At 37.2% G+C, this 26,342-nt stretch overlaps 1 protein-coding gene and 1 non-coding gene across 2 annotated transcripts in view; both read right to left on the bottom strand.

Annotated features, from left to right (window-relative positions):
- The window catches only part of SLC44A5 (solute carrier family 44 member 5), a 371,649-nt gene that overhangs the window by 298,749 nt on the left and 46,558 nt on the right, over nucleotides 1-26,342 (bottom strand). The window lies entirely within an intron of this gene.
- On the bottom strand, nucleotides 9,624-9,725 carry LOC114900100. Its single transcript, XR_003794722.1, has one exon. It is a non-coding gene; the product is annotated as a U6 spliceosomal RNA (small nuclear RNA).

Genomic DNA, 26,342 nt, shown 5'->3' with positions numbered 1-26,342 from the left:
AATATTGTAAAGCAATTATACTCCAATAAAGATGTAAAAAAATATAAAAAATAAAAATGGCCTACATTGAGTGACTTGGGACCAAAATACACAAAAGTGACATAATACATTTTTAAAAGGTTTTCTAAACCTAAGAATGAAGTATTGGCTTTTGACATCACTAATCCTGGAAGAAAGCATATCAAGTTCTATTTGAGAACTGAAATTTCTCAATTTCTTTACCACCTATTGATTGGTAACATTTCTAAGGAACAATTTTATTTCTTTCATTTTAAATTGATTTCTCTTTTTAGCAAGATTGTGCTTTTTAAGAGCACTGAGGCAAAGAATTCATTTAATTCCACTTTTTTTTAAATCAATGTCTACAAGGCCCCCTCAATCAATGGATTACCCTTTCCATCCATTAGACACCTTTCCAGGCTGTTCGCTGACCTTTTGTGTCCCATGTACTATCACTGTAATATCTCAGCACTTTTAGTCTTACATGAAATGCTTGTGTCATTTTCTGCTTTTGCTCTTTCTGTCATTTTTAAACTCTGAACTCCACTGTGTAATTTTGCAGCTTCTCCTTTGAACTTTACATGTATTATGTGCCTTTTGTGCCCTTAATTACTTTTTCCACTTTGGGGTTGATCCATGTTGGTCTTTCCTAATCCTAGTATATTGATTGCTGTACAGCAAGCCTTTCCTCTACAAGCACTGTCTGTCTTTAAAGTTTCTTCTTTCCTTCCAATGCTGAGAACCACTGAATTTTTTTCTACTAGTCCTTTCCAGGAAACCTCAGCTTCTCCATAATTGTGACAACCGAGACCTATTCACTAGAATCATAATTATTTCTCTCTCAACATTAATTTTCCTTACTCCAGTTTGAAAAAGAAACTACAATGACAAAAGGTGGAAAAGAGATATGTGTCAAAAGCAAAAAAGACATTGGCAAGAGAATATTCAGGAAGCAACAAAAACATAATCATTTACAAAGATACAAGAGAGAGGAAGTAAGAATGGGCAATATTAAGTTAAAGAATGACATAAAAACTTGAATCTTGTAAGAGTAAATCACTTTAATGTCTAGTGTGCCAGATACAAAAATACCAGCCATTAAGAATGAAATCATTTGTCAAATACAGGCTACCATCTTCTCTTACGTAAACTTCTGCAACAGTGTCCCCACTGGTCTCACTGTCTCCAGTGCTATCTCCCCCCACCCCAGTCTCCAGAATGCTGCCAGAGTCGTCATCTTAAAACACATACTTAATCATTTCTCTGCTAGAAAACTTTTCAATGGCTCTCCCTTTCATCTAGAATAAACCTAAAAGTTTACAAAACCCCCGTCTAGACTGTGTTTACTTTTCTAGCCTCATTTCTAGCCACTTCTCCTTCTTCCCAAGATCTGCATGTTCTAAACAGAACATTCTTTATCCTCTTTCTCCAGCCATTTGTATATGCTTTTTGTGCCCTTGCCCAGAATTCTCTTTCCTGCCCCAGCTCCTCTCAGTCCGTTCAATGCTTATTCATCCTTCCTGTAGATGCCTTTCTTACCTGACTCATTAACTAAAAGTTAAGCACCCGTCTTCTGTATGTTACCACGGTTCACTGTATTTCTCCTATCATAGCACATAATATACTATGTTATACTATTTTGTTTACTTATGTGCATCCCATTCTAGTTGGCAAGCAATACAATGGCAATGACAACGTTTACCTTTTTTGCCCTGGTAATCCAGCAGCCAGCACAGAACCTGGCACCCGATGATGTCTGATAAAAACTTTATTGGTTGGATGTTGTACAAATATTTAGCTGATGGTACTGTCTAGTAACCCAAGGCCTAATTTGAATTTCCAGTTTCAATCCTTGTTGAAAATCTTTCTAGAATAGTGGCAACCCGTAGCATGTACGTAAGGCTCATTAGTAATTTACCTTTGGCGTGTGGGACAATTCCTGCCTCTATTATCCCTTCCCTATGACCGTAGGGTGTAGAGTTGGCACAAGCTACCCGCGCTGTGCAAAATTCAGCAACTGATGCTCATAGCACCCACCTAGTCCTCTTTGCCTGTTCAGAGGTAGTCACTCAGCTACAACAATCTCCCATGCCCACCCTCCACTGAAGAGTCAGGGTTGCCTACTAAACTGCATCTCCCACCAGTTTTAGCCTGACAATAGGACACAACAAGCATCTTAGCACTCCTTCTAGAGACTGTCATCCTCTATATATTGTGTAAAGAATCAGTCTTCTTTTCTGCCTTATCTAGTAAAATAAGAAAAATTGAATTTCTTTGGGTTGACTTAGCAGCTTATATGATCTCTGGATCATCATTCTAGTCATACTGTTGTGAGAACTGTAGATGTTAGAGATGGAGAAAAGTGGGTTTAAACTTCACTAATCCCCTCCAGAAGTTTCTGAAATCAAAGACTATTTAATTCAATACATTCTTGATTTTTAATTTATTTTCCCTTCTCTTCAAATTTTCTCCTGAAAGTACAAGAATTCTGTTAATTAAGAATTCAGTAAAGTGAAACAAATTGAATCAGGTTTGAAACGTTTATGTATCCAAGTTTACCCATTAAAGTAATATTTCATTTTTCAAGAGAAAAATTCCTAAGAAAAGTTTTATTGATGCCATAAATAGAAAGAACAGTACTCCCTTGATTTTTCAAGAAATGACTTTTTTTAAGTGTCAGGAAAGGGGATAAAAAATAAAGTTGAGCATTTGAGGGACAGGTCTAAATCAAAAATACTTTCCCTTGGTTTATTAACAGAAAAGATAAAAATTAAAAGTGATGTGCTTACTGCCCAAAGTAAGGGTATTATTGAGAAAGTATTTTCATTCCTCTTAGGGCTAAGAGTAGAGTAGGTATTCTGCTGCCAAAAATAAAGTAAAATCTTTATGTCAGTAATATGAATTATATCCAAAATATTGGTAATTTATTGGAGAACATAATTTAAAATCAAATATGTTCTGAGTCATAGAATATGGGATAAATCAACCTGTCAAGGTTAAAATGGGCCATGATTTTTCAAAAAGGCCATCAATGGAAATAAACTGCAGAAAAGCCATTTTGGACCACCCTACCCTAGTTCCCCAATGTATCTGTTCATTCGCTTTTTATTTTTGGCTATAAATTTGCTGACAGATGTTGTGTCTCATAATAGTCAATCAAACTTCCATGTTTTTTCTCAATACGCTCAGTAATTGCTCTCAGTCATACCTCCTGATTTTATTCCTACCACAATCTAAACTTTGGTACATTACCACTGACCCTAACATTTTCCAGTATCTCCTCCTCATTTTCATGAGACACCATAACCAGCAACTAACTCTTGAATGTTTTTCCCAGACCAGCACTGACAGAACCCACAGACCTATCCTATGATTCTTTCCAAATAGGGCTCAGCCAATGAAAGTTAAGTCAGAAGTAAAGTCATATACCTGAACCAGTGATGGAAAGGCTGGGCACTTGGACAGATAAGTAACGGATATTAAATGTAGGAAGTCTAAGATGACCAGGGGCTAGAATATCTTTCAAGTCTGGAACCTTAATAATCACAAAGGGCCTATTACATCTTTACCAAGATGTGCTCCACAAAATAGTAATATGTGAAGATGTCTCCCAGACTAACTTCCATGATCAATAAAAACTGTACTGTGTAGCTGCTTCGACTTTTATCTTAGAGATTCAGTAAGTGCATTAGTATATTGAAAGATAAAAAGTCTGGTCATAAAGAAACATGTTAACTTTGTTTAACCTGGTATTTGCCAAACCCTTCTGACCACTGAATACCTATAAAGATCCTGGAGGAGGAAAGAAAGATATCAAGGAAGAGCCTTAAGGAAAAGCTGACCTGCTCAGCCATTTATGTTTGCTGGTGCTTCTCAATCTCCTCTAGGGCTACCCTATAAGCCCAGGTATTGGTCATATGATGTTTTAGGCAGTGTTTCGTAAACTTCCATGTGCATACAAATCACTGAGGATATTGTAAAATGTAGGTTCTAATTCAGTAGGTCTGACGTGGGGCCTGAGAATTGCATGTCTAACATAGCTCCAGGTGATACTACTGCTGCTGGTGGTCTGTCACATTTTCAGTAGCAAGGCTCTACAGGAACATTGCAAAAGGAAGATCATCACAGCTCTAATTTCTTTATCCTACCCTTTCTAATAATGAATCCTCCTAAAATATTGCTTTCCTTATGTCACTTTGCTGGTCAGAAACTTTCAGTGGTTCCCTATTCCCAGCTACATTCGTAACTCAACAACAGAGGTTTATTGAACTTTTACTGTGTGGCAAATAGATTAACAGAGCCCCTGACCTTATACAATCAAGAACCGAGTGGGTGAGCAAGAAACAATGTGCAGAATGCTAGGAGCCAAAACAAGAAGGTAACAGGTATTTCTTCAGACCTCAGTTTTCTCATCTGTGAAATGAAGGTTAAGCTAGACCAGTGGTATTTAATCCCCTGTGTTCACTGTAGTCACTAATACCACCAGAGTCTCAGCCCAGACCAATTATGTGTACTCAGTACCTCCTGCATTAAGGCATGGGCTGGTCTTACAAGCTCCCCAGGTGATTCTAATGTGCAGCCAAGTTTGCCAACCACTAGACTAACCAGTGATTCCCAAATGCTGCCCAAACCATCAACACCAGCATCACCTGGAAACCTGTTAGAGTGCAAATTCCCAGACCTCACCCCAGACCTACTGGATCAAAAAACTGGGGACAGGATCCAGAAATCTATGTTTTAACCAGCTCTGCAGGTGGCTCTAATACATTTTGAAAACCACTGGATTAGAAAATAAGTAAATTTCCCTCTAGCTCTAAAATGCTATCAATACTGTGACCTCTGACAGCCTTTTCAAAGACTTTTGTTATCCAGATTTGCAGACTAAAATTATAAGCTCTGGAACTAGACTTCCTGGATTTAAATCCCAGCTCTTACAGTTAATTGCTGTGTACTCTTGATGACTTTGGTTGCCTGTGTTTCAGGTCCTCATCTATAAAATGAGAATAATAATAGCACCTACTCTCATAAAGTTGCTACGAAAATTAAATGATTTCGTATCTATAACTCACTTAGCAGAGTGTCTAAAATGTGGTATTCATTACCCACCTATTGAGTATTTCCCTGGCCACTGTATCCAAAACTGCAGTTCACCCCCACCATTCCATTGTCTCCTCCCCTGGTTTATTTTTCTCCTTTGTAGTTATTACTCTAACATATTACATATTTCACGTATTGCTTTGTTTATTATCTGTCTTCTCCCACTAGGATGTAAGCTCTAAAAATCAATGATTTCTGTCTATTTTACTAAAAGCTACACCCCCAGTATCTAGAACAGGGTCTGACACATTGGAAAGACTCAAAAAATACTGGTGGGAAGAGGAATGAATAAATGTTAACTATCAATATTAATATTAGCAATTCAAATTTTTCCTTATTGAAACCTAACTGTTTATACTTCCTGTTTATTGTCCCAAATTGTGCTTTGCTCTTATTCCATGCTTTATCCAAATTCTCTCCCATACTTAAAAATGCCCTTCTAACGTCTGTCCATTTTAGGCCTTGTTCAAGTTCTACCTCTTCTTTCAATATCCCCTGATGACTCTAGCTCTCTAGTTCTTGGAATATCTACACTGTTTACGGCCTATATGGTACAACTTAACACTTAATTTTCTTAATTTAATGTCAGTGGAATAACTTCTAAGAAATTTACTTTTAAAAACCTGCATCATTTCCCTAGCAAGCATTTCACAAAAATTAGGGAGGAAGGGGGTCCCAAAAAAAAACAATGGGAAAGCTTACCATTAGTTAGCCATGTTGTCCTCAAATATCTAAAATAGTGCTCGACATTTTACAAAGCATTTTTATACACATCAGCCTAGTTTTGACTTGATGATCTCAAAGACTGTGTCTCCTTGCTCTTAAATTTTCAAATTACCTTCAAGGATAGAGAGAACATTTCTTGTGGTTAAAAATTAAAAATAAATCATGAAAGTCATGGGAATTCCCTGGCGGTCCAGTGGTTAGGACTCCGTGCTTTCAGTTCTGAGAGCGCGTGTTCAATCCTTAGTTAGGGAACTAAGACCCCACAAGGCATGTGGCTCTGCCAAAAAAAAAATCATGAAAGTCATAATAGAAGCAGAAAATGACCCAAGAAGTACTGATAGCTGAGTTTAGGTATTGGCAAATAAGTGGCTCTCTCGTTCCCAGTGTTTCTGTCACCTGGAAAAGGCTCACCCTCATCCCCAGTGCAGCCCCCCAGGCAGGCATGACCAACTGATCAGAGCTGGCAGACAAGCGGACATCTATGTGCCATTCCAACCTAGTCGAACCACCTTGGTTCTAAAAGCAAAGGAAGCATGCTGAGAAATTTAAAGTGATTTATCCAGGCACATACATGGTAGCAGAACAAGACCGGAACCAGCTGCCTGACTTTGTGCAGGGCTCTCTCTCCACGCCCCTCCTAATTCATTTCTGAAATTCAGTATTTAAATTTCCATTCTAAAGCAATCAAAACACACGAAGCAAACGTTTGACAGAGGCTTTTCATATTAATGCTCATGAATATAACGTTGAAACGAAAAATGACAGCTTCAAGCCGGGTGACAGACAGGGCTGGCTAGTCTGTTATTTTTCAGTTGGGTTTATTTACCTAAGCCTAGAATGCATCATGACTGGAAAGAGACAGAACTGATTATTTTAATTCCACTGTCCTAGAAAAAGAAAAGGGAAATAGTCTTCATTAACAGGAACTGGGCTCAACTCCAGTCCTGAAATAACTTACACTACTGAATCAACTTTTTAAAGGTGACCTTTCTCTCATTAATGGCAAAGCATTAGTTTAAATATAGTTTAATCATTAAATTTACATTATAGGAAAACACATATATTTAAAGAAATATGAAAAAGAGATAAGGGAGAGAGACATAAACATCTATTTTAACATAATGACCATTTCCTCACCACGGAAATTATGCCAGCATTTCAGAATTATAATTTTTCCAGAGCCTCTCTCTAAAAGACAGTTTCCAAACATTACAATCACCTTTGTAACTCAGTTGGAATGAAACTCACTTGTTAAATTTTACCTAGCCAATTGATCATTCTGTCTTGATTAACTCTCATTTTTAGACATACTATAATTGAAGGCTGTTTGTTGGAGATGGGGGCAGGTAATCATCATTAACACAGTTAGAAATTGCCTCTGGCACTGTCTGCATTACTAAAGGAAACCAGGATGACAGCTGGCAGGTCTGTTACTTCATAGAGTTAATCCCATTTAGCTATGTTACTTGGTTACAAGGCACCAGCAGTTGGTCCTATAACCTGTCCTTTCACACGGAGAAGGTGAGCCTAACTCGTTTGAGGGTAGGATGAGGAAAGTAGCAAACACACAGAATCTCTTGTCTTTAGTAAGCCCTCTGCTACCATGCCAAAGTGGGGGGAGGGAGTAGCAGTAGTGCTAAAACAGCCAGAGGAAGTTCAGGATCTGCATGGCCCCTGATCCACAAAAAAAATGCAATCAGTTCAAGGGCTCTCCTACGGTCTGGATATACACAGGAACAATCTCAAGGGGCCTCAGAAAAAAAATCTAGCCACAAATTGATGCTTGATAAGAGAGCCCCAGAAGGCTGGAGTGATTCTTCCCTCAACCCCCTTTATCAGTCAAGACACTGGTGCTCCATGAATCAGGTCAAAAATGGGAATGAAACCAAGAGCTGAGGTCAGACCCCATCATTGTAGCCCAGCACAGACCCGTTAGGCAAAAAGGACAGCCAAGGCAAATCCTGACATCTAACAATGGACCAGTAGTTCCTTAAGAATGTTTGTGAAACACTGAGCACTCTGCTTCCAGCCTAGTCATTCAAAAAATTCAGAGATCACTTTTCCTGTACCACATTATTGAATCATTTTTCAATCAACCCACTTACTCATCTGGAAAAGGGGACAAGAATCCCATGTCAGACTTCCCTGGTGGCGCACTGGTTAAGAATCCACCTGCCAGTGCAGGGTACATGGGTTCGAGCCCTGGTCCGGGAAGATCCCACATGCCACTGAGCAACTAAGCCCACGCACCACAACTACCGAGCCTGAGCTCTAGAGCCCGCGAGCCAAACTACTGACCCTGCGTGCCACAACTACTGAAGCCCGCACACCTAGAGACTGTGCTCCACAAGAGAAGCCACCGCAATGAGAAGCCCATGCACCACAACGAAGAGTAGCCCCCACTCGCTGCAACTAGAGAAAGCCCGCGTGCAGCAACCAAGACCCAATGCAGCCAAAATAATTAATTAATTAATTTTAAAAAAAGAATCCCATCTCATGTAGCAGAAACATTAGTTGGCATTCAAGACACCGTTCACAATTATGGAAAATCCTTTAAAACACTATTATTTATAATAAAAACCCAAATTCCTTAAAAACTGACTGTATGCCAGCTAATCAAACATAGTAGGTAGAGAATACATTCAAGAGTTGGAAGGACTCGATTTGGAATCAGTTTTGTTACTTCCTAGATCTGTGACCATGAGCAAATTACTTATTGCCTTTAAGCTCAAGTTTTCTCTTTTATAAAATAATCACAATAAAATTTATTTTACAATGTAGTTCTGAGGATTACATGAAAAATATAGGAAAAAGCACAAAAATGCCTGACCCATGATGGAAACTAAATAAATATTCATTTCCTTCCCCCCTTTCCTTTTTTCTAGTAAAGAAAATATGTGTTAAAATATTTTGAATGTTGCATGTTGTTTAAATAATTAACATGCCAATGTCTTATCTATGCAACTCTAGTTTATTATTGCTAATTTGAAACAACTACTATTTACGTATGTGATTATACATAAAATTTGAATGAATTATAATTGATACCATAATCTGGATCTCTTTTACCAGAAATATATTGCAGCTTTATTTCAATCCCACTATGGTAGAAAAGAGAAAAAACCAACACCTCTTCAGTTGAATAATAGCAATATTTTATGGCCTTTTTTCCATCAAGTCCTTTTCTTTTGTGTTAGATACCATGCATCTCTCAAAATAATTCTGCTTATCTGTCTTCCAAAGCCTGCTTATAGCCTTTAATACTGCAAGACAGTGTAAGAAGCAAATATGTACAGTCTGGCAAAAAAAGAGGGGAAGGAAGGCATGTTTGATGCAAATAAGAGAATATGCAGGAACAGTCTTACGGCCAAGAACAACAGCAGGCTTGTCCATCTGTCCATCATCAAACTGAGTTGTGCCCACTAGTTATCAACAGGAGGTGGCCATGTGGGCATCACACTAAAATAGAAATTCTGTCATCCATAAGACAAGGTGAGAAGGTAAGAAAAGGATTAACTGTTTCAGAATCAATTTCTGGGTTAGCAGGATATATACAAAGAGTTGCTGCAGGTTTCTTACTCATAGACTATAAAGCATTTATTCATTCATTAAACATTTTCTGGGTGCTTTTTAGAAGCCAGGCAATGTGCAAGCCACTATGGATACAAAGAATAATTTCATTTTTTAGTAATTCTCTTAAGGGACAGAGAAGTAAACAAATAATTATAATACAGTAAGATGACAGCTAATGTATATACAATGTGCCATGAGAACCCAAAGAAAGAAATCATTAACTATGCAAAAATATGGCAACTTTACAAATGTGTAAATCATCTTTGCACAGGGGCTATACTAATCTTCTTTGTAATATTTTAGTGTTGTTATATGTGCCACAAGAGTAGAATAGAAAATCCAAGACTGAACAGATGGGTCTTGATCAACGATGTTTCTCTTACGACGTAAGAGAAGTATTATTGCCTTTACCTTCATTTCTTACAGTCTTTTTTTTTTAAGTATAGGTGTGTGCTTAATTTTTATATGATTTTTAATCTTATGAACTCTAAACATATCAATTTCTATTTTCTATAATATCAGTATGTTTGAGAGTATAACCATTGGACAATACAGATATGGATGTAGGTATAGATATAGAAATAGTTTCTTGGCTTCTGGAAATACTAGTTATGACATATTTCTTAAATTTTACAATGACACATTTTTCTTTCAGGCAATTGCCTAACAGAAAACTGAATATAAGGCATAGCCTTTACTGGCATTTAGCAAAATTAAGATGTTAATACAAATAAATCTTCAGTGGCTTTAAGAATTACTATAGGGCTTCCCTGGTGGCGCAGTGGTTGGGAGTCTGCCTGCCGATGCAGGGGACACGGGTTCAAGCCCTGGTCTGGGGGTATCCCACATGCCGCGGAGCAACTGGGCCCGTGGGCCACAACTACTGAGCCTGCGCGTCTGGAGCCTGTGCCCCGCAACGAGAGAGGCCGCGACAGTGAGGGGCCCGCGCACTGCAATGAAGAGAGGCCCCCACTTGCTGCAACTAGAGAAAGCCCTCGCACAGAAACGAAGACCCAACACAGCCAAAAATAAATTAATTAATTAATTTTTTTAAAAAAAGAATTACTATAAAGACTCCCTTTCAATTGCAGAAATTAGTAAGAAGTGACTTGCAGCACTCCCATTTAAGCTAAAGTCTAAAGTGTAGATAAACTGTCAGCTTGAAAATCCCATTTAAATGTTTACTGGCTTTGTTGCTCACATGTGCACTTGGAAACAAAATTTACAAGTTTCAGATTAAGTTTATTATTCATCTCTGAGGCAATTTTTGGTGCTCAATCATTTCCCCAAGTCTCATCTTGGTTATCTCTCTAGCACTGGTATTCCTCTTTCTTGTCCCTGAAGCCATACATTGCCCTGGAGCTACATGCATAAAAATACTGGTGTTCCCCTCTCTGACCCCTCCCACAGTCATGGGAGCCAATGGCACGTTCTGAAAAGTAGCACTAGCCATTATCTTGCCTCAGGCACTAGCACCAGGCCCAACCAGAGTCTAGGTCAGCCTTGAAGAAGGCACTCCAAAGAATAACAGCCATCACTCTCCCTGCCACTGTCCTGATGTCCTGCACTGGCGGCTGCCAAAACTGAAATGCCTTAACCCCTGACAAACTCAAGAGCTCCTGTTCACATTACTATTATATGCATCAGTTTGACAAGACATGAAAGTCCTAAACTTTATTTCTAATTGCTATTTCAGTCACAAAATCAACCTTATCCGCATGCCAAAATTTAGGTTGTAACTTATATGTGATGAAAACCACAGTGACCATACATAGATATTTGCTTACTGTTTTTATTCTGTCCATCTGTCAATTCTGTATAAGTAATTCCTGGTCACTGTTCTCAATGTGATTCTCTTATTATGACACCTAGCACTTCACAGGTAAGTTTATGTTTACTGAATATTTTCTATTGATAGTGGTAGCACTGGTGACGCTGCAGCTTCTGTGTTCTACTCTAACAAGTATACAAGTGTTGTCCTACAGATGGGCAAGTTTTTGCCAAGATCTATATACTCTTTTCTATGATTTTTCTAATCATCATAGTTCTTCATCTATTGCACATGTAAAACTTGCAAAAAAAATTGATTACAAAATGAAAAGTGGACTTCCCTGGTGGCGCAGTGGTTAAGAATCTGCCTGCCAATGCAGTGGATACCGGTTCGAGCCCTGGTCTGGGAAGATCCCACATGCCGCGGAGCAACTAAGCCCGTATGCCACAACTACTGAGCCTGCACTCTAGAGCCCACGTGCCACAACTACGGAAGCCCATGTGCCTAAAGCCCATGCTCCTCAACAAGAGAAGCCACTACATTGAGAAGCCCGTGCACCACAATGAAGAGTAGCCCCCGCTCGCCACAACTAGAGAAAGCCCACGCGCAGCAACGAAGACCCAATGCAGGCAAAAATAATAAATTAATAATTTTTTTAAAAAAAATGAAAAGTGTCTTTACAAAGTGAGTTGAGTAATGACTCATGCCCAAGGAGTCTAACTTAAAAATGGCAAAGAGGGGCTTCCCTGGTGGTGCAGTGGTTGGGAGGCCGCCTGCCGATGCAGGGGACACAGGCTCATGCCCCAGTCCGGGAAGATCCCACATGCCGCGGAGCGGATGGGCCCGTGAGCCATGGCCGCTGAGCCTGCGCATCCGGAGCCTGTGCTCCGCAGCGGGAGGGGCCGCATCAGTGAGAGACCCGCGTACCGCAAAAAAAAAAATAAATAAATAAATATGGCAAAGAGAAAGTCATTCATTAATTTAAAGTCAGAAGCCTGCAAGCTACTTGACCTTAAATGAAGGCCAAGTGAAGCATCCATTAGTAGAAGTTTTAAAAGTAGATATTACCTATGAAAGAAATGGTTTTTTCCTGATGGTGAAAGTTGTGATATCTCGTCTAGGTTATCTAATAGCCAATATTCAGGAAAGGAGATAAATATCAAATGAGCAACAGGCAAAAGAGCTGGGTACCACTCAACCTATGAGTGCATCATGGTTCCACAACTCTAGAAGCATGCCAGTTATGTGGTTTTGAGAAACTGTCTTCCCTTAAAGCATTGTTAGACATGGTAGCAATGCCCTGCTCTCTGTTCACATAAGCCAATCTAAACTACAATGGAGCTGAGGTATGATATGACCCCAGTAAGTCTATTTCAAATATACTTAAACATTTGTAACATACTTCTGAATTTCAATTTGTGAATAAAATAAAAACCACTGTTTATTCATCATATCCATACTACTCCTCAGACATTGTGCCAATCTGATTCTTACCTTGGTCTATGAGATGATTATTGTTATTCTCTTTTACAAAGGAGCACACAGGCCTAAACAACTGAAGTAATCTGCCCCAGGCATGAGAATGTTAATAATACTGTATATTTGCATAAAAGAAAATGTCTTTTAAATCTGTCATTCCCCAGTTTTCATACTTGAGGAACAACTGCGATCCACACTCAGAGGGCAGAGGCTCTAGACACAGATTCCCCTGTAACACATTCATTGGAGCAGAGGTCCCTGTCAGTGATGATCAAAACACTGCAATGTGCTTGCAGCCTTCAGGAGCCTATGCAGATTTAGACACATTCTTGGGCCCTTTCTAAAGTCTTGTTAGACCTTTAGATCCTATTTTTAATAACCCTTATAATCTTTTTAAAATACTCAGCCAAAGATCAAAGCTGCTGCTCAGCTTTAAGCTACACACTCTGTATCTTCCATTTTCATTTGTACTTATGCAACATTTACTGTTTTTTTCATAGCAAGGAATAGAGTTTCCTTCATGAAGGAATAAAATTTGCCCTTAAGGAAAATAGTATTCATTTTCAGTAAACATTTACTACGTAAATGTTTTTACTATGTAAAAGCCTTTACCTTTTTGAAAGTTAAAGGCTATTAACGCATATATGGAATCTAGAAAAATGGTACAGATGAACCGGTTTGCAAGGCAGAAATAGAGACACAGATGTAGAGAACAAACGTATGGACACCAAGGGGGGAAAGCGGCAGGGATGCAGGGGGAGGTGTGCTGAATTGGGAGATTGGGATTGACATGTATACACTAATATGTATAAAATAGATAACTAATAAGAACCTGCTGTGTAAAAAAATAAAATTCAAAAGAATTAAAAATTAAAAAAAGAAAGTTAAAGGCTAACACTGAAGAAAGTAAAAAGGTGGATAAGACCTGATCTTTCCCTGCCAGGGGCTTAAAACCTAATTATGAAGACAGTAGGAATCAGGGTCAGAATTTAAAGTGGAGCCTCTAGGTCCCTCTCGAAGGAACAACTTCTGATACCATTTTGCTTTACTGAAGAGCAAGCTCTGGCTTCCCAATGAGAAAAATGAGAAAGGGTGCTGACAATAATAATCCTTTAAGAAAAATGTGAAGGATTCTGATTCTAGCAATAACTCTTTTTATTTTATATTTTTTTTAATTTATTTTTTTTGTTAGCAATAACTCTTAAGGTGGAGGGGGCAATGCAGGAGAAAGGGAGCAGTTTCAGAATTGACTTGAGTATGCATGGTGATGTGCTTTTACAAACCACATAGCCCCTGCTCTCCACACCTTCCCCAGAATCACTGCTATAGGGAGCCCCCAGGCATAGAAGGGAGGATGCCATGCATCTCAGAGGTCTTGAGATAGGAAAAGACTGAGAAACACAGTGTCTAATATACTGCAGTTTTTCAGGTATGGCTCCTAGTGACACCATAGTATATATTCATTTTTCTATTTGTCCTTATTTAATATTGAACAAGTAATATTTTACACAAAAGTCTACATCAAGAAGGACTTAATTTGAGTAGATGATTACCTTCGTCACTCATTAAGGTAAGAGGCTGTCTCTTCAGAAGACCTGAACCACTGCAAAGTTGAGCTGCTTAGAAAGGAGTCTGTGATAAAAACAAGTATGAAGATAGTTATTTAAAGGAAATAATTTTAACTTATTAAAAACAAACCTATGCTTCCCTCTTGCGTCTCCCTCCCTCCCACCCTCCCTATCCCACCCCTCCAGGTGGTCACAAATGGGAACACATGTATATGTATAACTGATTCACTTTGTTATAAAGCAGAAACTAACACACCATTGTAAAGCAATTATACTCTAATAAAGATGTAAAAAAAAAAAAAAAACCTTTGGGGAATACTCCCACAATCTACTATGATTTATGCTCCCTAGAAACCCAGAGAATTAGCTTAATTCTCTTCTAACATATAATACTGCAGGTATCTACTCTCTTTTGAGACAACTTCCTATTCTTCACTATTATAAAATTCTCAGTGCCACAGTCTCCTAAATCTATCTCCGTCCTTATTTTATTATCTACTCTCACACTTCACATCCACCTGTAAAATGCATCCCTACACAGGTGATATCTCTGTATTATCCTCCACCCATATGGACCCTTTTTCAGCACTCACATTCATGTTTTTATATTTAGCTGCCACACTGATCAACAAACTGATTGTGGTAAGTGGTATATTTCTTTCAAGTTTAGCTTTTTTTTGTTCTAATTTTAAGGAAAGGAGTTGTATATGTATGTGATGATGATGATATAACATATAACTTGTAAAAATTTGTTACAGAAAAGCATCTTTTAAATGAAAGGGAAAAACTACTTAATTTTACCACGTAGAAATTACTACTAAGATTTGGTTATTTTTCCTATTGGTCCTTTTTCTATGTATGATTTTTAACTTTTTATTTTGAAATAATTTTAGACTTAGAGAAGCTGCAAAACTAGTACTGAGAGTTCCTGTATACTCTTCACCCAGTTTCTCCTACTGATAACATCTTCTATTACCATAGTATACTTATCAAAATCCTCTATGTAAATTTTGACAAGGGGAAATCACACTTTTTGTTCACTGTTTCTTACATTTAATTTATAAGAAGCATAGGCAGTTCTATTTAAAATTTTTCAAAACCAACATTTTAATGTCCAGGCAATATCATACTACATCAATGCATATTTTTAATTTTTTTTTTTTCTTTTTTTTTTGCGTACGTGGGCCTCTCACTGTTGTGGCCCCTCCCGTTGCGGAGCACAGGCTCCGGACGTGCAGGCCCAGCGGCCATGGCCCACGGGCCCAGCCGCTCCGCGGCACATGGGATCCTCCCAGACCGGGGCACGAACCGTGTCCCCTGCATCTGCAGGCGGACTCTCAACCACTGCGCCACCAGGGAAGCCCCCCCAATGCATATTTTACTTAACTATTTCCACACTGTTGGATAACTAGATTGCTTGCAATTTTTTTCTATTATTAAAAATTCTCATCAACCCAAGTTATACTTTTTAAAAATATCTACTAATTTTACAGGTAAAAAATGGTCTCTCATTATAAATTACTTTTTAAATTATTATGAAGGTGGACATTTTAAATGCTTACTAGTCATTTTTATTTCATCTTTTGTAAATTATTTATCAGGTTGTTTGCCCATGTACTTATGGGTGTCTGAATGTATTATTTACAGATTTGTGTAAAGCTTGCATATGAATATTAAGCTTTCGACTCAAAGACTGTAAATATTTTTCATTGTTTGATGATTGTGTTTTATTTTCATTTTGATAATCCAAAACACTTTTGCCAATTGAAAACAAAATATTAGTAATTTGTAATTAAAAGGCATTTTTATTCTCAAACTGAGATCCGCCAGCCACTAAGCGTCTGAAGATGTACTTGTTGAGAATTATGGGAATATCTTTCCTTAAAAAAAAGAGTCCATATATTATTTAAATTTGACAAAAGCTGCAAAAGGTACAAAGGTCAAATAGGAGGAATCCCAAGTTATTTAAAAAAATGCCACATTATACAAAATAAGAACAGCTTATGAAAGGATCAGTTTGTATTGTATGTTCTCTAGTGTTAATTATTTTATACTATTTTAGTGTCTTATCAATATTCATAACTATAACTAAACTAAAAACTAATTTTTTATTATTACAAACTGAAAATCAGAAAGCTATGTTACAGTTCAACAATACCAAATTGCTAATAGTCCCCAAAACAATCCAAGCTTTCTTACATCTCCTGCCTCTGCCCTTACTGCTCCCTTTGCCAGGAATCTCTACTGCTCCATCCCTCCACCCCTACCAAATGGAAAACTCCTGGGCCTCACTGTCATTCCCCTCAACCACACCAAACCCTCCTCTCCAATACCATCTTAATTATTGGGTCTGTTTTTCTATGTTTACTTTTACTATCTCATATTAAATTTATTTTTATAGCTGTCCTCCCCTCCCCAACTGTCAATAACCTGAGAACAAGGGATTCAGTCATCACTGTAGCCCCAGTGCCTAGCAAAGTTTTTGACATATAATAGGAGCCCTTTTAATATTTATAAAATGAACTGAATTATCCACATAAGGTAACAATCTTCAGAGACAGTTATAAGAAACTCGACCTTGTTTTCTGGATTATACTGATAAATAATACTGCAAGTTCATCTACCAACTCTGCTATCAGTTCTGCCTCATGGGGCCCACACTTTCAGTTTGCCACTGTCAAATGTTTTCTATTCAGTGACAGTGACTCAAGCAGAAAAGAACACCTTTCCTCAGGTAGATGATTAAAAATGACTCACTTTTTTCTTTAACTTTTTATGTTGAAATAATTTGAAACTTACAGAAGAGTTTGAAGAATAGAACAAAGAACCGTTGTATACCCTTCAACCAAATTCACCAACTGTTACCACTTGCCCATATTTCTCCTTTCTACCCACACACACAAACACATACACACACCACAAAATATTCTTCCTGAACCATTTGAGAGTTATTTGCAGAATCATGCCTTTCCATCCCTAAGTACAAGGATATTCTTCATTTCCTAAGAACAAGGTTATTCTCTTATGTGACCACAGCACATTTATCAAATCCAGGAATATAACATTTATATAACACCTTTACCCAATTTATGGTCTTTATTTCTTTTTCTCCAATTGTCTCAATAATGTCCTTTACAGAATTTTTTTTCTCTGATACAGATCAAAGATCACAAATCACATGTTTTTGGCATGTCTTGTCAGTCTCCTTTACTGGAAACAGTTCACACTTTTTTCATGACATTGAACTTTTTCAAAAGTACCAAGGTAGTTATTTTTGAAGAATGTCTTTTTGGGTCTGTTTGATGTTTCCACGTGATTAGATTCGACTTATGCATTTTTGGCAGGAATACTACAGAAACGATGTTGTGACTTTCTCAGTGTATCATGTTAGGAATCAAATCTTAGTTTATCCCATCACTGGTGATGTTAACTTTGATCACTCAATAAAGTAGTGGCAGTCAAGTTTCCCCACTGTAAAGTTACCATTTCTCGCTTTGTAATTAATAAATAATCTCTAAGGAGATACTCTGATAACACATAAATATCCCATTCCTCCTCAAACTTTTGGCATCCATCGATTATTCTTCTGAATCCTCTGTTTCCATAGTGGTTGCAAAATGGTGATTTTCTACTTCCATTAGTCCTTCTACATTTGCTTATGTAACCATTCTTTTCCTTAAATATCTTCTCCTTGATTTGTGTTTTTATTCCTTATAAGTAAGTCCAAATTCAAGACTTTTTCAAAAGTTATTTTTAGATCTATCTTTAAAAGTTATCACATTTTTCTTTAACTTTACATTTTCAGTGTTACATGTTAAGAAACCCAGAGCTGACATTTCATATTGCACCACTTAACCATTTTTGTACTCCATAAAATTTGTTTAAAACTTCAAAGTCTTGCTTCAAACTGCTAATTGTAATCCAAGACTAGCTCTGTCTCATTACAGTGCTACCTAATCAGTCATGGAAAATGTCTAACACTTGTCTGAGAATCTTGTTAACACATCTCTGGTTTGTACAGGCTAATTCTCATTTTTATCATGTTTCATTGCACAGTGAAGAATAAGAAAGATTTAGTCTAATCCTGTAATTTAGGTACCAGTAACATTCTATTCTACTAGTTTAATTTTGTGTTCAGAAAGAATCAAAATGAAATCCTCAGAGAAAGGATTGATCTAATAATTTCAGTGAAAAAAATACTTTGGATGTTAACTTTCTAAAATTTAATGATTTTTTTAAGCATATGTGTTTACTATTAATCAACCACTATATTAAACAATAATTTAGGCAATTTTGCTACTAAATATTACTCAAATTCTTTATTTCTGAAGTTCTATCTCTAGTCAGTAGATTAAGGGCTACGGGTTCCAAAATATTCTGTTTTTCTGAGTCAAGCAGTCAAGTCTAGAAGTGCCACTCTGTCTGAAAGGACCCACAAGGACCCACAGACACATGTAACACTGCTTATGTCCATGAAGACTGTTTACCAATGAAATCATCAAGAAAGAGCCAACATCAATTGTGTACGGTGAAATATCATTTGAAACTTGGAAACTGTGGCAGGGAGGATCATAGATTTTCAGAGCTAGAAAGGACCTCGGCGGTCATTATCCAGGAGGCAAGGGAGCATGATGTGATTTGGCCACAATCTACTCACATCAAGTAGATAAGGATGAAGTGTTAATTAAAAATGTGAAAAGGAGATTGATGATCTGAAGAGCATAAGTCTATTACTGTTTCTTTAACACAGTTTTGGGTTTGTCGTCCCTGCCTAGTTCCTCATCTTTTGCGTCCTTCCTCTCCCAAAAGCTATGGCTCTAATCTCAGCCCCAGCCTGGTTTCTAGACGCAATCCTCATTTTAGAAAGATGATATTTAAGAAAATTTAGCCAGCTTCTCTGGAGCTGACATCAAATTAACCATGCTCTTTTTTCCATAACTCTGAATTTATATGCAGAGGTTTTGCTCTGACTCCTTGACCAAATTCCCATCTTGAACCAATGACTGACTTGCTCTGTTGACCACTCACCTGCCTAGATTTTCAAATGTTAGCATAACTGAAGATTCCCCACCATCTTGCTCTTCCTTTTTGTTAGTATACCTCTGTAACTACATGTTGAATTACTGCATCTCACATCCAACACCTGTGATCTTTCTCATTTATTTATTTATTCAACAAACACTTATGGAGTACCTCTTCCATGTCAAGTATTGTGCTAAGCACAGGTCCAGATAGTAATGATAAAAAGGGTATACTTTAATTCCTGACCTTAAGGAACTTACATTCCTGTGAGGGTGACAGACAGTAGAAACAACCATGTACTTACAAGGTGGGAAAAGTATTAGGAATAATGTAGTCGGGGAAAAACCTCTCAGGGAAGGTAACATTAAGGATGAAGATTTGAAGGATAAAATGAACTAGCCACGTGAAGTAATGGAAAGAGCATTTCAGGCCAGAAAACAGCAGGTGTACATACTCTTAAAAAGGCTTGGGAAGTTGGAGGAACTAAATGGAGGCAAATGTGGCTGGAACATATTGAGGGATGAGGAAAGATGCTTAAATGAGAAAGGAGAGGCTAGAGCATGCAAACCCTTATGGGACAAAGGAAGGCATCTGGATTATAACATGATTGTAATGAGAAGCCACTGAAGGCTTTTAAATAGGGAAGCCACATGATTTTCATTTTTAAAAGATTACACTAGTGAGTTGAAAACAGGTGTTAAAACAAAAACATGGTGTACATGTGTCCTTTTGAATTACAGTTTTTTCAGGGTATATGCCCAGGTGTGGGATTGCTGGGTCGTATGGTAGTTCTATTTTTAGTTTTCTAAGGAACCTCCATACTGTTCTCCACAGTGGCTGTATCAGTTTACATTCCCACCAACAGTGCAAGAGGGTTCCCTTTTCTCCACACCCTCTCCAGCATTTGTTGTTTGTAGATTTTTTGATGATGGCCATTCTGACCAGTGTGAGATGATACCTGATTGTAGCTTTGATTTGAATTTCTCTAATAATTAGTGATATTGAGCATCTTTTCATGTGTATGTCTTCTTTGGAGAGATGTCTATTTAGGTCTTAGGCCCATTTTTCAGTTGGGTTGTTTTGTTTTGTTTTTTTTGATATTTATCTCCATGAGCTGTTTGTATATTTTGGAGATTGATCCTTTGTCAGTTGCTTCGTTTGCAAATATTTTCTCCCATACTGAGGGTTGTCTTTTTGTTTTGTTTATGGTTTCCTTTGTTATGCAAAAGCTTTTAAGTTTAATTACATCCCATTTGTTTATTTTTGTTTTTATTTCCATTTCTCTAGGAGGTGGGTCAAAAAAGATCTTGCTGTGGTTTATGTCAAAGAGTGTTTTTCCTATGTTTTCCTCTAAGAGTTTTATAGTGCCAGGACATGGAAACAAACTAAATGTCCAACAACAGATGAGTGGATAAAGAAGATGTGGTACATATATACAATGGAATATTACTCAGCCACAAAAAAGAACAAAATTGGGTCATTTGTAGAGATATGGATGGACCTAGAGTCTGTCATACAGACTGAAATAAGTCACAAAGAGAAAAACAAATATCCCATATTAATGTATATATGTGGAATCTAGAAAAATGGTACAGATGAACCTATTTCCAGGGCAGGAATAGAGACACAGACATAGAGAACGGACATGGGAACACAGAGGGGGAAGGGGAGGGTGGGATGAATTGGGAGATTAGGACTGACATATATACACTACCATGTGTAAAATAGATAGCTAGTGGGAACCTGCTATAAAGCACAGGAAGCTCAGCTCGGTGCTCTGTGATGACCTAGATAGGTGGGATGAGGGGTGGGGGGAGGTCCAAGAGGGAGGAGATAATGTATACATATAGCTGATTCACTTCACTGTACAGCAGAAACTAACACAACACTGTAAAGCAATTATACTCCAATAAAAAATAAATAAAAATTTTAAAAATCAGAAACAAAACAAAAACATGTCCACAGCAGCATTATTCATAATAGCCAAAAAGTGGAAACAACCCAAATGTCTATCAACTGATGAATGGATAAACAAAATGTGATATATCAATATAATAAAATATTATTCAGCCATAGAAAGGAATTAAGTACTGATACATGTTCCATCATGAATGAACCTTGAAAACATTATTTCTCATGAAAGAAGTCAGACACAAAAGGCCACAAATGTATGATTGCATTTACATGAAATGTCCAGAACAGGCAAATTCATGAAGGCAGAAAGTAGATTAGTGGTTTCCAGGGGAAGAAGAATGGAAAGTGCTTAACAGATGAGGGGTTCTTTTTGAAAATGTCCTAGAATTAGACAGTAGTGATGGTTGCAAAACATTGTGAATGTACTAAAAGCTACTCAATTGTACACTTTTTAAATGATTAAAATGACTAATTTTATGTTACATGAATTTTACCTCAGTAAAGAAAAATACCACTCTTTGGACAGTGATTGGTTTGTAGGGGAGGAGGGCTAGCAGCTGCAGGAGGTGGTCCATAACTGGGCTAGAGAGGTGACTGCAGAGCTGGAGAAAAGAGGAAAGATCCACTATGTATTTTGCAGGTAAAATTTACTGGACTTTCTGATGTCAGGAACTGAGAGTGGAGGGAGTGAAGCAGGGAAGGAAGGAAGGATAGAAGTAGGGAGAGAGAGAAGGAAGGAAGGGGGGGGGGAAGAGAAGAAGGGATCTAGTACCCAGAGCCTTCAGACCTGGAGGAGGAATGCGTTTCAAGAAGAAATGAAGAGTTCAACTTTGCACACAGTAACCTTGAGATGCCCCCAATCCAGTTTGGACTATCCTATGTTAAGATTCCACTTTCCAGTATATTTCTTTCAGTTTTCTAAACTTCAGTTTTCTCATCTATAAAATAGGAATATTAACAGCGTTTATCAGAGATGGTTGCTGTGCGAATTAAGTTAGGTAACTGATGTAAACTTCTTAGCACAATTTCTAACACATAATAAATCTTGAGTCACTGTTAGAGATGACTAGTGTCATAATCTCTAACCCGATTACTATATTTATTCCATAAACTGCCTCTCTGTTCCTTCTTCTAGCATCTGCAGATGCTTGGCCCAAACTAGAGGGCTTGTTTTGAACAAAGTCTCAGACTCTCCCAATCTATTCTCTCTTACTGCAGCTGAGTCCACAACTGGCCATGATCTTAAACAATATTGACAGAGGGACCTGACTCGGTAAAAATAGTATTCAGATCCCTTAGCCAGGCAGATATATCCCTAAGTGGAGAAGGCACATGGGGCTCCAGTAACTGCATGACACTCTCCTTATTAAGAGCATTCAACTCACTTTCTTCTAATTTTATACTTCCTTGGCATTCTCCTGTCCTTTATTTCCCAAGCGTTCTTCTCCTCAGGGAAGAAAATGTTCTGACAAGCTGACATGAATATTTGGTCTACTTGGCAGTTAATTTCCTCATAGAGACTTGTAAATTGATGCTCTGATTTATAACCAGACTCTTATGAGTTTGGTTAGAAGGGACCAATTTGCCTGGGCCCGTTAACCTCTGGTTGACCACATAATAGTCCAGTTACTGAACACGAGAGTTGTGTGTCAGACTCTGGACAATGACAACCGTTAAGGAACGACACACACACTCTAACACTAAGCTGAAACAGCCATTCAGACTTAACAATACAATATTTTACAGAGTCGTTGTGAACATTAAATGAGTTAATATACATTAAAGTGCCTAGCGTATATTAGATTCTCAATAAACATTAGTTTTTCAACTCTTTAAGCCATATGCAACTCAACAGGGGAAAAGACTCAAGTCTGAAAAATTTCCAGATGAACTGAAATGATCCTAAATTTTTTCCCCCACTCCATCCTAATCTATCCCTAACCCACCCTCTTCTAAAGAGTATCCTTTTTAATGGTTTCTCATTTGTGCAATGACGTTTTACCATTGTCTTTGTAGTTTATCATTCAGTAATGCTTAGAAGATGAATGCAAATCAAAATGATATCTAAAAATAACCTTATATATTCTGAGGAATAATTTAAAAGCTCTGATCTTGGGCAAGTCACAACCTTTCTCCATGTCTGTGTCTCATTAGTCAGTAACTATGCCTTACCAGCCCATCCTATAATATCTCATGGTGTTCCTTCCATCTCTAAAATCTACTAACTATATTCACCACTGAATCCTAGCACTCAGCACAAAGTATGTGTTATTGACATGTATGTTGAATGACTGGATAGATGTATTTTAAGATTATATTTTTCTCACAACTCTCATAAACAAGCCCAATTTTTACAATAAAGAAAATGGAAATCAGCCACTAACTTGCTATCCATAAAAGTTTAAAGTTCTTATTTAAAGAAACATGATTGAAAGAAATTCATTGACTGATGGTAAAGAACAGATTCTCACGTAGGCTTTTTTAAACGCCAATCTTAACACCATTATAATGGGTGGGTGAGTGAGTAGGTGAATTGATGGACCAATTGATAAAATACCTTATTCATACAAAAATATACCCTGATAAATTTTTTAAGAGTATAAATTTCCAGGCCAGTTTTTTTTTTTTCATTGTTTTCCCCACCTCTGAATGCTCAGAAAACCTTGTTCACAATAACTAACTCAAGAAGTCTATCCCTCTGGAGTTTTTGTCATGTTTAAGAAATTAGGACAAAAAAAAAAGAAAAAGAAATGACGACACCCTTCAATACTGACTATCATCACAGTACATAAGAGGAGCTTGCATTTGTGGCTCTTTGATTCTGTAGTGGCATATTTATTTTCTAGATGTTATCTTTAGCTTTTTATCTCACCCGTTCCACATTGATGACCATAAAATAATTGTAAATAATAACTTTCCCACCCCTTTCACATTTATTAATAAACAATTTCAAAAATGTGGGGGAGTTTTAAAAATTCAATTTCAATTTATTACTGATGACATAAAGGAGAAGTCTGAACAACCATCTGAAAATTAATATACAAAGTCAAGAATAGAAAAACTTGAGCTTACAGAAAACGTTTTATTGCCTTTTCTAGTAAACCTCATGCTTCCAGAAAAAGTATTAGGATTATATTTGTTTTGTTTCTTCTTTTATCCATAATCACTGTAGACTAAATGAAATTATTTATATTTTATACACTTTAGTTTCCCTCAATTAAATTTAGTTCAGTTTAATAAATATTACTGACTACCTGCTGGGAGCCAGCCACTATACCAGGTTCTTAGGAGTCAAAGATTAAAAAGACATATATTCTAACTCTCATGAAGTTCATAGCTTAATTAGTATATTGTCTTTTGTTTTATAAAACCTCTGGCTTCATTCTCATTCCAATCAGAATTGCTCTACTTTTACCAGCTGTATATTTTGGGGCTTAATATATTACTGCTTTAAGAGGTTTGAAAAATCACTGGTCTGGAGGAAGCAACACATTTAAAGACAATGTTGTACAGGTAATAATTGTATTTTCTCAGCCTGGTTTCCTCAGAACACAGAGCCTAAGACAAAGAAGTATGATTCAGGGAACAAGGTTTAGGGAAGATGGAGCAAAGACGGGAAGGAAGGAAAGTCAAAAAAAGATTTGTTATTGAATTGACTGGCCACCCATACAGATGGTTGGATACTCAGCCTTATAGGACACCTAATAACCTCCCAGGGGAAGAAAGCAGGAAGCATTTACTCATCACTCTGCTCTTCATTGGTCATGGGTGTCCCCCAGGGCAATAACTCCCTATCATTTCTTGTGCTGCACATGCTTGAGTGCTGGGCAAAATCCCAGGGGTGCCCCATGCTATTTCACCATCAAATAAAGAATCCATGAAGGTTAGAGTGGGAAAGTGAGAGGTTAAACTGAGGCAGGGCACTGTCAAATTGTATCTGCATGAAGATGGACAGCATCTTCACAGAAATGGTCAATGCAGTTGTAGCTGAAATAAGAGGTAAGGCCAAGTAAATTTGAAATGGTGCAAGAAGCATCTGATACAAGTATACAGAAGGCACAGAAGCAGAACAGAGCAGAGAATAATTAACTCTGCCTGGAGGGAGAGGAGTCAGGAAAAGTTTCACAGACATATAATCCCTCAGAAAAAAATTTTAAATGGCAAAAGAGAATGGGTATTCCAGACAGGAACAATTTATATAAGACACAGAGGTTTGAAACAGCCAGATGTATTTGAAGAATTGTAAGAAAATCAGTATTCCTGGAATTGAAGCAGTAGTAGATAAAGTCAGAGATGTGGACAAGACTCAAAACATAATGAATTTGATAAGCCATGTTAGGAGTTAACTTAGTACCAGAAAAAAAGGGAAAGTTATTTGAGTGATTTTAAATGAAAAAGTGAATTTGAGAAAAGGTGTAAATGGAATAATACTGATTAACATTATTATATTTGTGAAATGAGAAGTGGGATGTTTGTAAAGGATGTAGGAAACACGGAAAGGTAGAGTGTTACTTTTACATAGACTATGCTGTGTTAGGATATATATTGTAAGCCCTAGAGCAACCACTAAAAATAATAATAAAGGGTATAGCTAAGGAGTCAACAGAGGAAATAAAATGAAACACACATGCAAAAAAAATATTCAATAAACCTAAAAGAAGTCAACAAATGAGCAACAGATGAAAAAGTAGGGGTGACAAAATAGAAAAAAGAAAAGTAGATGGTACACTTAAACCCAGATATTTCAATGATTATACTAAATGTAAATGGATTAAACACCCTCAATTGAAAGGACAAATCAATGCAATATGGTTGAACCTTACAGGTATTATGCAAATTGAAAGAAACTGGAAATAAAAAAGAGTACATACTGAATAATTTAATTTAAATGAAATTTTAAGTCAGACAAAATCACTTTATATTGATAGAAATCAGATCAGTAATTGCCTGGGACAGAGGGTTGCAAGAGACTGACAGTTTGAAACTGTCAAGGTACAAGAGTGAACTTTGGTGACAGATTAAAATGTTCTATATCTTAATTGGTTTGATGGTTTATACAGCTCTATACACTTTTCAAAGTCATTGATCTAGCTACTTAGAATGTGTGAGTTTTATAGTATCTGGTCTTACATTTAGGTCTTTAATCCATTTTGAGTTTATTTTTGTAGATGGTGCTAGAGAATGTTCTAATT

Source organism: Monodon monoceros, unplaced genomic scaffold, assembly GCF_005190385.1.
Source record: "Monodon monoceros isolate NGI ecotype Baffin Bay Population unplaced genomic scaffold, NGI_Narwhal_1 Super_Scaffold_18, whole genome shotgun sequence".
NCBI classification, from domain to species: domain Eukaryota; kingdom Metazoa; phylum Chordata; class Mammalia; order Artiodactyla; family Monodontidae; genus Monodon; species Monodon monoceros.
This window is presented reverse-complemented; position numbering and strand designations above follow the sequence as displayed.